This window comes from Lepisosteus platostomus, chromosome 8 (genome assembly GCF_059453375.1).
Source record: "Lepisosteus platostomus isolate fLepPlt1 chromosome 8, fLepPlt1.hap1, whole genome shotgun sequence".
Lineage (NCBI taxonomy): Eukaryota > Metazoa > Chordata > Actinopteri > Semionotiformes > Lepisosteidae > Lepisosteus > Lepisosteus platostomus.
The window spans coordinates 21,218,125-21,230,431 of record NC_142618.1 but is presented as its reverse complement, the minus strand read 5'-3'; the positions used below and the strand labels follow the sequence as shown (position 1 = coordinate 21,230,431).

Here is a 12,307-nt window from a genome sequence, read left to right as displayed (position 1 = left end):
TTCACCTTGTTGTGACTGAAGAATTTAGGAATGTTGGATGCATGTTAGGAATGTTGCTATCTTTTTTGCAAAGTGAATTTGTGGTGTGCTTGCTTCTATCACATTACAAGTGTGCTATTGCACAGTACTGAGTTTCATGATGAGCAGTATTTATGAAATTGAAATTGCTTGCCATACGGATGTTTCTTAAAAACTTCTCAAATTATTTTAGCATGACAAGTTAAAAAGTAAAAACCCTCAACAACAGCAATTTTCTTGTTGCGCTTTTGCAAGCACATTGTACTGTTTATAAAAATGAAAATCTACACACGTTTACCATTTCCTAATAGCTATTTTGTCCTCCTGAGCCTTTTGCACACTTTCTCGGCAATGTCACTTGTATCCACTAGATTCTGAAACCGTGCTGTGCAGCTGAGTGTACTCTTGCAGTGAGGCAAGCAATTGAAGCAACTGTCGATTTTGGAACTATACTCATGTAATGCAAAACGTTATTAAAATAAAACTGTGGTCTAGATCAGTTGATTCACACCTGCCAGCAGTCTGTAGTAGCTCCTACTTGTTGGACCATAAGAATTGCCAGCCACATGTTTTATGACAAATAGTTTATTGCATTCATTAAGGATTTCCCCAGGCTCTGATAATTCAATAGCTTCTTTAACGGAAAAGACAGCGGTTTTATCCAGCTGAAATTTAAGCCCCTTAAATTTTCGCATTTGACTCAGATGGGCATAATCCCACTGACCATTTTGGGTAAAACGACACCACCGTGAATATATAGTGGCTAAATAAACCATTGGTTTCTTTAGGTTCTCCCTAGTACAAGTAATATTTCCTCACCATGTGTCTGCTAACTTTTAGGCTCCGCTGTATGACCTTGTGATTGACGAGCATCTTTTCATCTGCCACTTGAAATCATATCTGTGTGTTCTATTGAATTGTAGAAGAGAGATAATCAGATTTTAAAACAGTCTTAAAACGGGAGTAAACTGCACTTTCAGATATGTAAACAGTAGTTCACTGTCAGCAAAAAGTCACTTGGCTAGGATGTTCGCAGTTTATCAACAAATACAAAGGCTCTCTGTTGGTGAAAAGTGTTCCAGGTTTCAGAGAAACTTTCCAGTGACAGCTGATGCAGGATGTGCATCATGATTTCTACTTTTCAACAGTGCTGGTAGTAGCTCAGGCATCAGAAGTCCCGAGTTTAAACGTGGTACTGTAAAAAGCATGAAACAATGGAGATTGTTTGCCACAGCAGGTTTGTGTTTGTTGCCATTTTAGGTTGAGTTGACATCCATGGCATAACTGCCCCACTCTCCCTTAACAGCGAAAGTTGTTTTTACACAAACTGCACGAGGATGTCAGAAGGTAGCTGTCGTGGCCAGCCCTCAGGAAGAGCAGAGCACAAGGTCCCAGGACTTGAGCAATGTAAGCGCCATGCAGTTGAGTCGTCGGGAGTCTTAAGTGGAGCTGAATAATGACTACACCCTCTTGTCCTTCACGCTTGGACCGCCATATTGATTGTGTGTCCTACACACAGCAGCATAGCATTCTGTCAGCGTGTACAACGCTCTCCTCCTGGTGACTGGTCTACACAAAGCCTTGGCTCGTTGTTGTGTGTGGACTGGAAACCTCTGCTGGCTAGTCCATCTGAACTGCTGCTCACACAATCTCTTTCTGTAGCATCCACCGGTCCTGGGGCCCGCTGTGGTCAGCCCACCTGTAAAAGTTGAATGTTTAGCTGCCTCCTCACAGTTGACTTTCCGATGCGTGGGTTGTTGGGCTCTAGGGCTTGTGTGCAGTGCTCAGTTAATCATGAAGCTGAGCCCTCTCCCGGACTGTGATGGGTTATTGGTGGCCTGTTTGGCTGTGGTGTCTGGCCAAGTTTGTAATGGCAGGCCCTGAAAACCCCAGCCTGTGAACAAGTGTCCAGGCTGCCATCGTACTGGTGGCATGAAGATGCTGTCCAGTTGATGAGTGGGGGCTGATCTGTTTTATTCCTAATGTAAACTGGGCTTCACATTCAGCAGATAATGTTGGCTCTTGGTAATGAATTGTTTTAGTGGTAACGCAAGAAAGTCACTTAAGTGTATTGACCCTTAATGTTCAATATAAATGCAGCTGTAAGCATTTAGTCAATATTCAAAATCCATATACTTTTTATAGCATCAACACTGGTTTGTTTTTTAATGCTTTTTATAGCAAATCTTTTTCTCCCCAAACCTTAAGTAAAAAGTGTTGAAAGTCTACAGTATATATCGGTTTGGGGCCAGTGTTTGCAGTGGTTTATTTTGCTTCAAAGCGCTTCGTGGATGGAGTTGCTTCATTGTCTACATAAACCATTTTTGTTGCCTTATTAAACCTGCTTCAACACTGCAGTACTGTCCGTATGTGGGATGTTCTGAGTCTCGTTAAAGCCCTTGTTAACAACGTATTGTCTTTATGGTATAGCAGTGACATGAAATGGTTAAAGAAAATAAGTCTGCTTTTTTTACAGACAATTCTGTATAATGAATTTAATGGAGTGTCCGTCTACTACATTAGTGAAGATATCGCTATTGATCAAAACTGGACAGCAGCACTGTATCGCACAAGCTCTAGTAAAGCTCCTTTTTCTTCCACCTGGCTCTAGGAAATAAAATTTAACTTGTTGTCTTTAACCAAAGACAAGATAGCAGGATTATTGAGCTTTTTATCTAAAGTATAAACCTGAAGAGTCCTTGTTTCAGAAATATTTAACCTGGAGCATATAGTTCTGGAAAAAAGTATTTAAGTGACCTTTATAAAGCCATAATGTTCCTATTTAAGTGGGGAAAAATGCTTGTCATGTTACTTTATTCACTTAATTTCTCAAAACAGGAATCATATGGTTTTCCGCGGTAAAAGATTTCTAGTGTCTATGAGCAGCGCGGTGCTATGACAGTTTGAACAAGATAAGCACCTTCAGCAACATCTAGGAAAATCTTGGGAACACGGCATGTGTATCAGTACCTTTTATTACGTTACAGTACCTAAATCATACGATATGTAAACGCAGTGTAATCAAATATCGGAATCTTGTGATTTTCAATGCTGTTTTGTTAAAATGGGATTTAAGAATTACGCGAGTTGCCGGGTTGATGAAACCGAATGCCTGTCACCGTGGAGCATTGCAATCATGGTATGTTATGGCTGCTGGGAGAGGGTAAAAAGACCCAGCAATAAAACGCATGCCTTCTCGTGAATTAAAATCACCTGTTGCAAAAAAGCTGCAAGAGTCTTTATTTTCCCCAAGGGGCAATTTGTTTTGCAGCAACAGACAATATAAAGAAGAAAACGCACACTTAAGTACAATAAACATGATAAAGAGAATCATTTGTTGAGCATGTTTATGGTTACAGGTTTAGTTGACAACTTGAACTTGTTTGTTTTTAAATTAGGGAGTCTGTATCTGGGTCCTAAGATGAGTAGTTGGAATTAATACCAGCCCCATTCCCCACATGGACAGTTGTAATAGTGACTTAATCTTTTGCTAGAATTATTGCTGATAGAATTTTGTGCTAACTGTAGTGTTATGGGTGTCTGAAAAATTATTTATATATTTTTTTCATTCATTGTTCACATTTTTAGAGCTCTTGTGTGACACCCCTGTATGTAAAATGTGGCATTGGTTCTGCCTTTAATCCCCCCAAAGTAGACCTCTTGGGTTCTGTGTGACAGTACCATTCAAAATTTGATGCATGAAGACTCTACCTCCTTAGAAGGATGTTTTTTTACCTTGGAACTGTGCTTTTTATGTAGGAAAGAAACTCATCTGTTATGCTGTTAAGCTTTCTCTCGGGTCTTTTTAAATATTGTTCATGATAAATTTGGAACCAGACATTCTGCCATGTGCCTTTTAACTGTATTAGCAGCTCAAATACAGTGTTGTGCATTTTATACCTGCAAACCCATTCTAACAACAGGGATGTTTTAATATTGCTTAATCAAGGTGCTTTGTAGATTTTGGAATCGCCAGTTGTATGCTTTTCATGAATGTGGCTTATACGACATACACTGGGGAATGAAGAAGTTAGAGCACTTCAGTGGCCGTATACAATTTCTTATATTAGGATTTTTTTTTTTTGCATACCCCAACTTGCTTTCCATGAGACGCACAGACAAGGAGAGAAGCTTGGGGTCCGAGCGCAGGGTCAGCCATTTATATTGGGGTTAAGGGCCTTGCTTCTTCTGCCTGCTGCGGGATAGGAACCGGCAACCAGATCCTTCGCCACAGAGCCACCACACCGCCCACCTCTGACTTACTGACCTCTTGATAAGTTGGACTTCTCTGACACGCCCACCTCTGATGCATTTCTTTCAGCACATCGCAGACCGATACTAGAGACCAATTTAGAGGAGGGGGAGTCTCACAGGCACTGCATGTCTGAAAGTTCCCCCTGCGCTGTATTTGTAAGGTGATGTTACCCCCCCACACACACACACACACACACCAGGTTTTAAATGGGGAGCAAATGCATGTTGTTTATGACAAAACAGAAGCAAACGCTTTGAGTTTTTTATGATTTCAATTGACCTTTGGTTTAATTTGTCCTAAACCACTAATAAAACTTGCACAGTTATGGCTTCCACCACTCTGGTTGTTTTTGCGGGCTGTTATTCAGGATTGTGGTTGGCACTGTGAGTGGAGTCATGGATGATGTTGCTTTCAGATAGATAATACTTTATTAATCCCGTAGGGAAATTGATGTGTTACAGCAGTCCAGCCCAAGACAAGCAAAACAGACATCAGAAAATTTCAATGCCGTTGCCTTTGCCCACCCAGGGCAGGAATCATTTGAACATGGTGGTTGGGTATCGATTTGGGTAGCAAATATACAGGATACCTTTTCAAGCGGTGTCTTTATTATTTGGTACAGGTCTATTTTCCCCTAGGGCTCTGCTCATGGATGGAATGATGTGCAGGGTCTTTCTAGGACTGGGAACCAAGCCTTGATCATGATCATGTAGGATTTAAGTCTGCTTATTTTTCCTTCTGCCAGTTCTTAAAGGAGAGACTTAGAAAATAGATGGATATTGACCAATCTGAATGATGAATTTCCAATTTTGATAAAGTGGTATGTTGAGTTTTCTCATGAGAAACTGGTAAAATGCTAAAAAATTCAGTTTCCGAGTTCATCTACATCTCTACACAGATGTGATTTGCACAAGATGCCGGTTACAGTCAACCACAGCCATAAATATTGGTTAGTACATTTGTGTAAAAGACATGCTTGTTTTTTTTCCCTTTTTTGCTTCATAATTTGTGTATATCTGGACTTGGCAGTACAAGCACAAATTGCTTTTATATTTGACTTGAAATGAGCTGTAAGAATAAAATGACTCTGAGAAATAAATCACCAGAATACACCTTCGGAATCTTGCTTCTTGGTAATATAGTAGTAAATGGGAAATGATTTCAGTTCATTTTCTGGTTTGGCATGTCCAGTTAGCTAAAAATACTTGTGCATTTTTGTCCCATTCTCTTTGCTCCAATGATGTTTGGGTTTTCATTATGCAATCTCAGTTGGGAATGGCTCTTCTGTCTAGTACAGTCCGATCTGCCCAAGTGAGATTGCTGCATTGGCCTTTTCTCCTGCCAGTGTGACACTATAGTTAAACTGTCAAATGACAGATGCTTAGTTATACTTCAATGTATTGTAATGAAAGGCCTCAATTAGCTACAGTGGTATTTAGCTATTTTCATCCATTGTCTCTCATGATGAGGAAAGGGTTGAAAATGAACAGACAAAATTAGCAATGTTTGGAAACAAAATGTTCTTCAGACTGACTCATCCTTTTCCTTTAAGGTTAAATTGAGGTCTGGGTGGTGTTAATCTTAACCTGTTTCATGAAATCTTATCCCTCGAGCAATATATGGATTGTAACTTAGTCTACTTAAAACAGTTTAAAATTTGTGTTCTAGTTTATTTGTAGCCCATTGTGATCACTGTTTTAGAAATATTAAAACTGGTTCAGATGTACTCATTCAGTTAAAATGCCGCTTAAGAAGAAAAGTAAATCAAATTGCTCATTTAGTACTTCACACTTGAAGGGTAAAAGGTTTTGTGAGCTTTTCTGGGGACGTCCTGAAGCAGTTGTGATGTATAAATGAGAATTTATTTTATTGACTCACAATTTAAAAAATACAAGGCAGTGCTGCCCTTTTAAGTTCACATACTCGGATCGTATTTTTTTTAGAAGAGCTAGGTTGCTGATAAATGTCTGCTTTCTTGAGTAATGTGATAGTGAACCTAGCACTTACAGGTGCTTAACATGTTAAAATCATCGGCGCCTTCCAAATGTTGTCTTGAGGCGCTTGAGCTGTGGGCTTTTTTCGGCGATCACCCTTGGTTGTTGCCGAGGTGATCTTGGCTCGTGTATTTTTTTTAGCCAGGGTAGCTGGGGGGTTTCCCTGTGTAAGAGGAGCTGCTCAGGTCACAGAGCACCAGGGTGGCGCCTGCAGCAGGGCACTCTGGTGGCCCTGTCTGGATGTGGTTACTTTGAGCAACACTAAAAGGGATAGGCACGGTCTTAAAACATGAGCCTTGCTTTGATACCCATTCTCCAGATCCACATCTGACCTGTAAACGAGTACTTCTCTCTCTCCATCCCGGCAATGCGTCTTCCTACATGGAAAACAAGATTCCACGTGCTGTAGTCACCCCCCTATGTTGATGGTCTTGTAATTATTCACTGCAGCATTTTAGAGGGATATCCTTCTCAAGCACTGTATACAGTTTCCCATACCAGTGATAATTCTGTCTTTCGGGTGGCTCAGTGGTGTATTTCCTGGGGTGCTGTCTGTGTGGAGTTTGTATGTTCTCCCAGCGGTCATGTGAGTTTCCTCCTGCAGACCACAGACGTACCGGCAGGTTCATGGGTTTGTGGGAAAGCTGGCCCTGGTGCGTGTGCCCTGTGACAGACTGGCATTCTCTCCAGGGTGTACCCTGCCTTGTGCCCGTTGCTTGCTTGGATAGGCCCCAGCTCCCCCGCTATCCTGTATTGGGAAAAGGGTCAGAAAAAGGATAAATGGAATTCTGACTGAACATTGACAATGCCAGGAGTATAAAACGAGTGTGTGAGGGGATGCTTTTTTTTGCTTACAGTATGAGCCACAGGGCAGTCGAGGCTTTAACATGAGAGCTGTGGTGCTGAGCTGCCCAGCTGGTCAGAGGAGGCCCACTGGAAGGCTGATAGAACTAAGAGCATTAATTCTGCTATTTAATGGAAATCCTGCAGCATAAGGTAATGGACTGCTGCACAGTCACATTTGTAGCGTTAATATGTAGGTTTCACTCGAATACAACATTTTACCAAGATTTAAGGACATTTCACTGTTTTGGCTCTTGAAACTCATGCAGTAGTTGCCCATTATCGTTTCACACAGATGTCACACTATATAAGTTTGTAACATTCATGGCTTTAAACAAAACAAAAAAATGCGTGGCTGCATTTATTTGATTATATGATAGTGATACCTATATTTCATTTGATAACATAGGTGAGAAATGTTTCAGAGAAGAGGAGGCCATTATACCCATCTTAGCTAATTGTTCCAGGAATCCCATCCAGAGGGGTCTTGAAAGAAGCCAGGGTATCGGCTGCAGCAGCGTGGGTGGGTAGCTTGTCCCATTTCCGATGTCAGCTTGTCAGCCAGAATGCTGATATCTTCAGGTCGCGCTCGTCTTTGTTTCGGGTGGCCTCCTGGAAGGGGCAGGGAGAGTGAAATGCATAGCTAATCGCGCTGTGCAGCTGACCTTTTGACCTGCCGCACGTTGGCTGCTGGGTTCAGGGCTCGAACTGTCCTGCCAGTCCCGGGAAATCCCCTGCAGCTGACGGTGTTTGTCACCAGTCCTAGTGTGCCGGGAGTTGCATGTTTTGCATTCAGGTTAATAAATGTCAGTTGTGTATTCAGAACACTTACTGCTGTGGGAAACACTTTCTAGGATGGTTGTTTTTCTGTGACTTCCTTCATAGAAGGAAGGTGTGCTTTTTATCTGTGATTATTCTGGGAATTTGGTTTTCCTTGTTTACTTTTGTTTTAATGTCATTCTGAGCAATGCTGTTCTCTTTCTGCCAATACAGATGGAAATGTTTTCCTTATATAGAAGCTCTATGGCTTTTTTTAATCTAAGAGAGAGTGTTATCCAGAGAATTCTTTTCTAATTAAGATTCTAATTAGTTTTGCAATACCTCTCCTTTAATAGTGAGAAATGGCAAAAATACTCCATTTTAAGTTTTGCAGTCATTGCAAAGTACATCGCTTTTTACTGCAGGTTAGTTTTGTTTTTAGTTTTCTTTATTAGGACATGCGACAGTCCCGTTCAGACTGCGGTCTGTTGGACCAAGTCAGGAGTCTGATACTTGCTGAAAAGCCCAGGTGTGTTCAATAAGCAAAGCATTGCATGGTAATGAAACTGCAGAATACAAGCTCACAGGCTGAGAATTGCCGGAAGCCACTGTCTGATTTAAAAAGGGGGTTTATGTTTTTGTGGGATCTGGGTTCCAGAAAAGAAGTGCTGTCTTGGGTTTGTATCGTGCTTTTGTGTTTTCAGCGCTTGAAAGAACCGCAGGCTGTCCATTACGATGTTTATAGAAAACTAAAATCTTATCTCCGTGGTTTATACGAAGACATTCACTATAAATGCATCTTAAACGTATACAGTATGTTTTAGAGTCTTTAACAACAACTTGTTTTAGCTTGTGCTGTGTTATTTTATCTGCTTTAAAAAGTTAATCTGCTGCTATGTAGTACTCAAGACACCCCAGGAGACAATTCAGCTGAATTAAAGGGGTTTTATGGAATTCCTGGTATTTAACCATTATAATATATAACATTTTGATTGCAGCTGAGCCCTACACTGTGTGACTGGTATATGAGTGTTCCTTCCTGGCTCATCCTAGGTGGTTTTTGAGTTTGCTTTTGGTGTAATCAATCTTGAGTATTACCTTTTTTAAATTAACAACTACCTTAAATTACTGGCTGCAGTTTTTCTGAAGGCTTGTGTTGTAAACCAGTGTTTTTCAGTAGTAGGGATGGGGTTTTTTTTTTGCACGACTGCCCACTGCAAGTGCTCAGACCTTGCCTTTTTAAACATTTCAAAGGGATAAACTTTGCAAGACAGTATCCATTGATGAATAGTTGGAAATGCTTTGATCATATCTTTGCCTATAGCATTCAAAAATGCAGTGGGATGTAAGTTTTTAAATACTAACAAGTCTGGGCTGCTCCTCTTGGTGGTTATTTCCATAGACATTGGTGTGTTTCTGAAGTTCATGACCTCATCCATGTGCGGTTTTAGAGGAAGGATTTGGCCTTCTGGTCTCCAGAAGGAAGCAGGCCTGTGTGGCGAGAGATCTGCAGTGACTGCTGAGCTGTGGAAGAATAGGCCAAAGGACTTTTGAGGTAGCATTTCATCCAACTGGTCTCTGCCAGTGCCGTTGTTTTAGACTGTGCTGTTAAAAGATCTAGGAAATGATTGCTGATCCAAAGCTACAGACCCGCCTTCAACAGTCATGATATACATGTTCGATTAGTTTGCTTTTTGTATTTAATAAAATGAGTAAGAATCCGTTGCACTGCCATGTCACAACTTATTTTTCAGAAGTCTGCAGTTTCAAAATGATGTTGATAACTTGACTATCTACAATGCAGATCTGTAGGCCCTGGTTGTTGGTGGCAATAACGTATTCCAGATCAGACTTTGCAGTCTTTTTTTAACAGCTGATGTACAAGCACTGAGGTTGTAGGTTAGCATCTCTCCTCCACATGACTTTAAAGGGTTCAGTTTCATCCATTTTTTTCCCCTCTACTTGCACGCTGTTTACATTTGGATGCCAAAGCAGACCATTCTGAAAATGTTCCATTAACATTGTAGGTGAGCCATTTAACCACAATGGTTAGCTCATTTTGTTGTTTGAATATTTTGCAGTGGAATGTTTTGTGGCGAGTTCTGGGTTTTTTAACTCCATTTAAGCTAGATAGCGTCACATGAGAAGGCAATACAGCCCCTTTAATACAGTATTTAAAAAAAATCAACTGTTCCAAATGTAGACTGAGAAACATCGGTCCAGTTAGACTGGGCTTGACCTACCCGGTGTTCTGTCAGTGGTGTAAAGATGAACAGGTTCCTGCATACTTTCCCATGAAGGAGTGTTGGTCTGGGGAAGTGTTAAAGCAGGTGTTTTCACAGTTCATGGTTGTAACTTATTGGCAGGTTATTGGTCTAAAATTGCATTTAAGAGGGTTACTTTTCTCCAGGTGTTTCTTTCAGTCTGGAAGAGAGACGCATATTCCAATTAAGCTATTGGACTGAATTCAGTGATAGTTTTGGCAACACCTTTAATTTCTCTCGGGTAAAAAAACGTTATGAGGTTAATAGAGGTTATAAGTATACAACAGTGCACTTAAAGGTAACTGTGGTTAAAAACTTAGCAGGAGTCTCTGAAAACGAGATATTTGACACTGCAAACTATGTAACATGCCAATTCATGGTAAGTGTTCTTGGCCTTTTTCATTAATGTTTTGGCTTGATAACCTGGTATAATTCACTGAAGTGGGTTGTCGGTGTAGCATATTTTAATCTAATGCTTGTTTCTGCCCGGAGCTGCTTAAGTGAAGAGAGCGATTCAGGTCTGGACTAAGAGGTCGTTGCTGGAATGCATCCAGTGCCAGTATTATTCCACGTCAGCACAGGAATGGGTAATGTCCTGGGTCAGAGAAGTTCTGCCTTGATTAAGAGTGGGACTTTTTGTGTAGAAGGTGACTGATTTAGTCATTGTGTTGGATCTTTTTCTTAAGTCGGATCCTAAGTTGGATTTGTGGTCTCCAAGGGCTTCCAAAGTTCAGACTATTACTGGGTCTTCCTACAACTGAAACATCTAGCAGAAGTGATGCTGTTGATATTGCCATGCCTGTACACTCGTGCCCATATGCTCTGCAGTTACACCTTGCCTCCGTTTTCTCAACATTTTCTACATTTCTTCTTTAAAAGGTTTGATGTCCGATAGAATCCTTTAAAACAGAAGCAGTTTTTTTAATGTATTGCTTGCAGGACATGACATGCTGCTGTTTAAACTTGTGCCTTACCAGTTTATCTAAATGTCAATATGTCAGTGATAGTGTCTTTAAGAGTGTGGGTATGAAACCACTCTGAGTTTTTCTGATGATCAAGTCACAGGAGATTGTGTGGCAAGAACAATCATATTTGCTATGATCATAATAGATATCTCTTCAGATTCTGGACTTTGGAGGCTGACACCTTGATAATGAGCATAAATAAAATGGATTTTATTCTACATTTGTATGTAATGTAGTAACCTGCAATATTTAGGCTGACATTTGTCTTGTCCTTAGCTCTTTGTCTTTGTGCAGAGACAATCTGTGAAATTGGCAGAGATGTGATTTTGGATTGTAATAACACGGTGTCTGTTCTGAACCTCCAACTGGTTCAGAGAGAGCAGGTGATCACAACTGGGAATATAATAATCAGGTGTTCCCTTTTAGTGGTCCCTGTTGGTATCAAACATTGAAAGAGAAATTTGGAAATATTGACTATGGGAGGTGGGGGGTGCTTCTTTGATACACTCACTGATGGAGGGAGGAAAATAAGCAAAGGCTGTGCTTGCCCTGGTTGTACACATGACTTCCTTTTCAGGCATTTCTGGTACTGCAGGGTCTCAACGTGTGTAAATTTAACGTTAATGAATTCACCTTTTAATGATTCAGTCCCGTCTTACGAGGTCTTGTCTGGAAGCAGAGCTGAGCTTGGTGAAACCAAGCCGAAGGTGGTTAAGCTCAACACACAAATAAGTTGTGAAACAGACTACAATCACGAGAGAAGTCTAGTTAGTGAGTGAACCTCTCCCTGCCCCTTGTCCAGTACCCACTACCCAGCCTGGTCTTGTTTCTGTCCTGTAAAGAACACTGCTGGTTCTGTCAGCTGTGACAGTGGGGCATGCTAATCATGTGAAGAGAGTGCAGGCATCCACTGGAAGCAGAGGAGGGATTCATGTTTTTTCAGCTGATTTACTGTATGTAATTAGTTGTTTTAGTTGATTGTTATTTTAATTAACTTAGTGATATAATACTGTAATTATTATATAACGGAGGGTTACTGGTCTTTTTTCAACCACACAATATAAAATGCACTACATTGTACAACAGTATAGGGGTGGGCTTGGTAATGTGTAAATGTGGCGGTTCTCAACAGTTGTCTGCACTGCTGTGCTTATTTAGGCTGGGGGTTGGGTCATCACTAAGAAACTCACAAGAGTGGTGCTTCATGGT

General features: G+C 40.8%; 1 protein-coding gene across 2 annotated transcripts in view; it reads left to right on the top strand.

Annotated features, from left to right (window-relative positions):
* Window positions 1–12,307, top strand: part of LOC148657076 (enhancer of polycomb homolog 1-like) — a 66,658-nt gene that overhangs the window by 35,346 nt on the left and 19,005 nt on the right. The gene's annotated exons all lie outside the window — the stretch shown is intronic.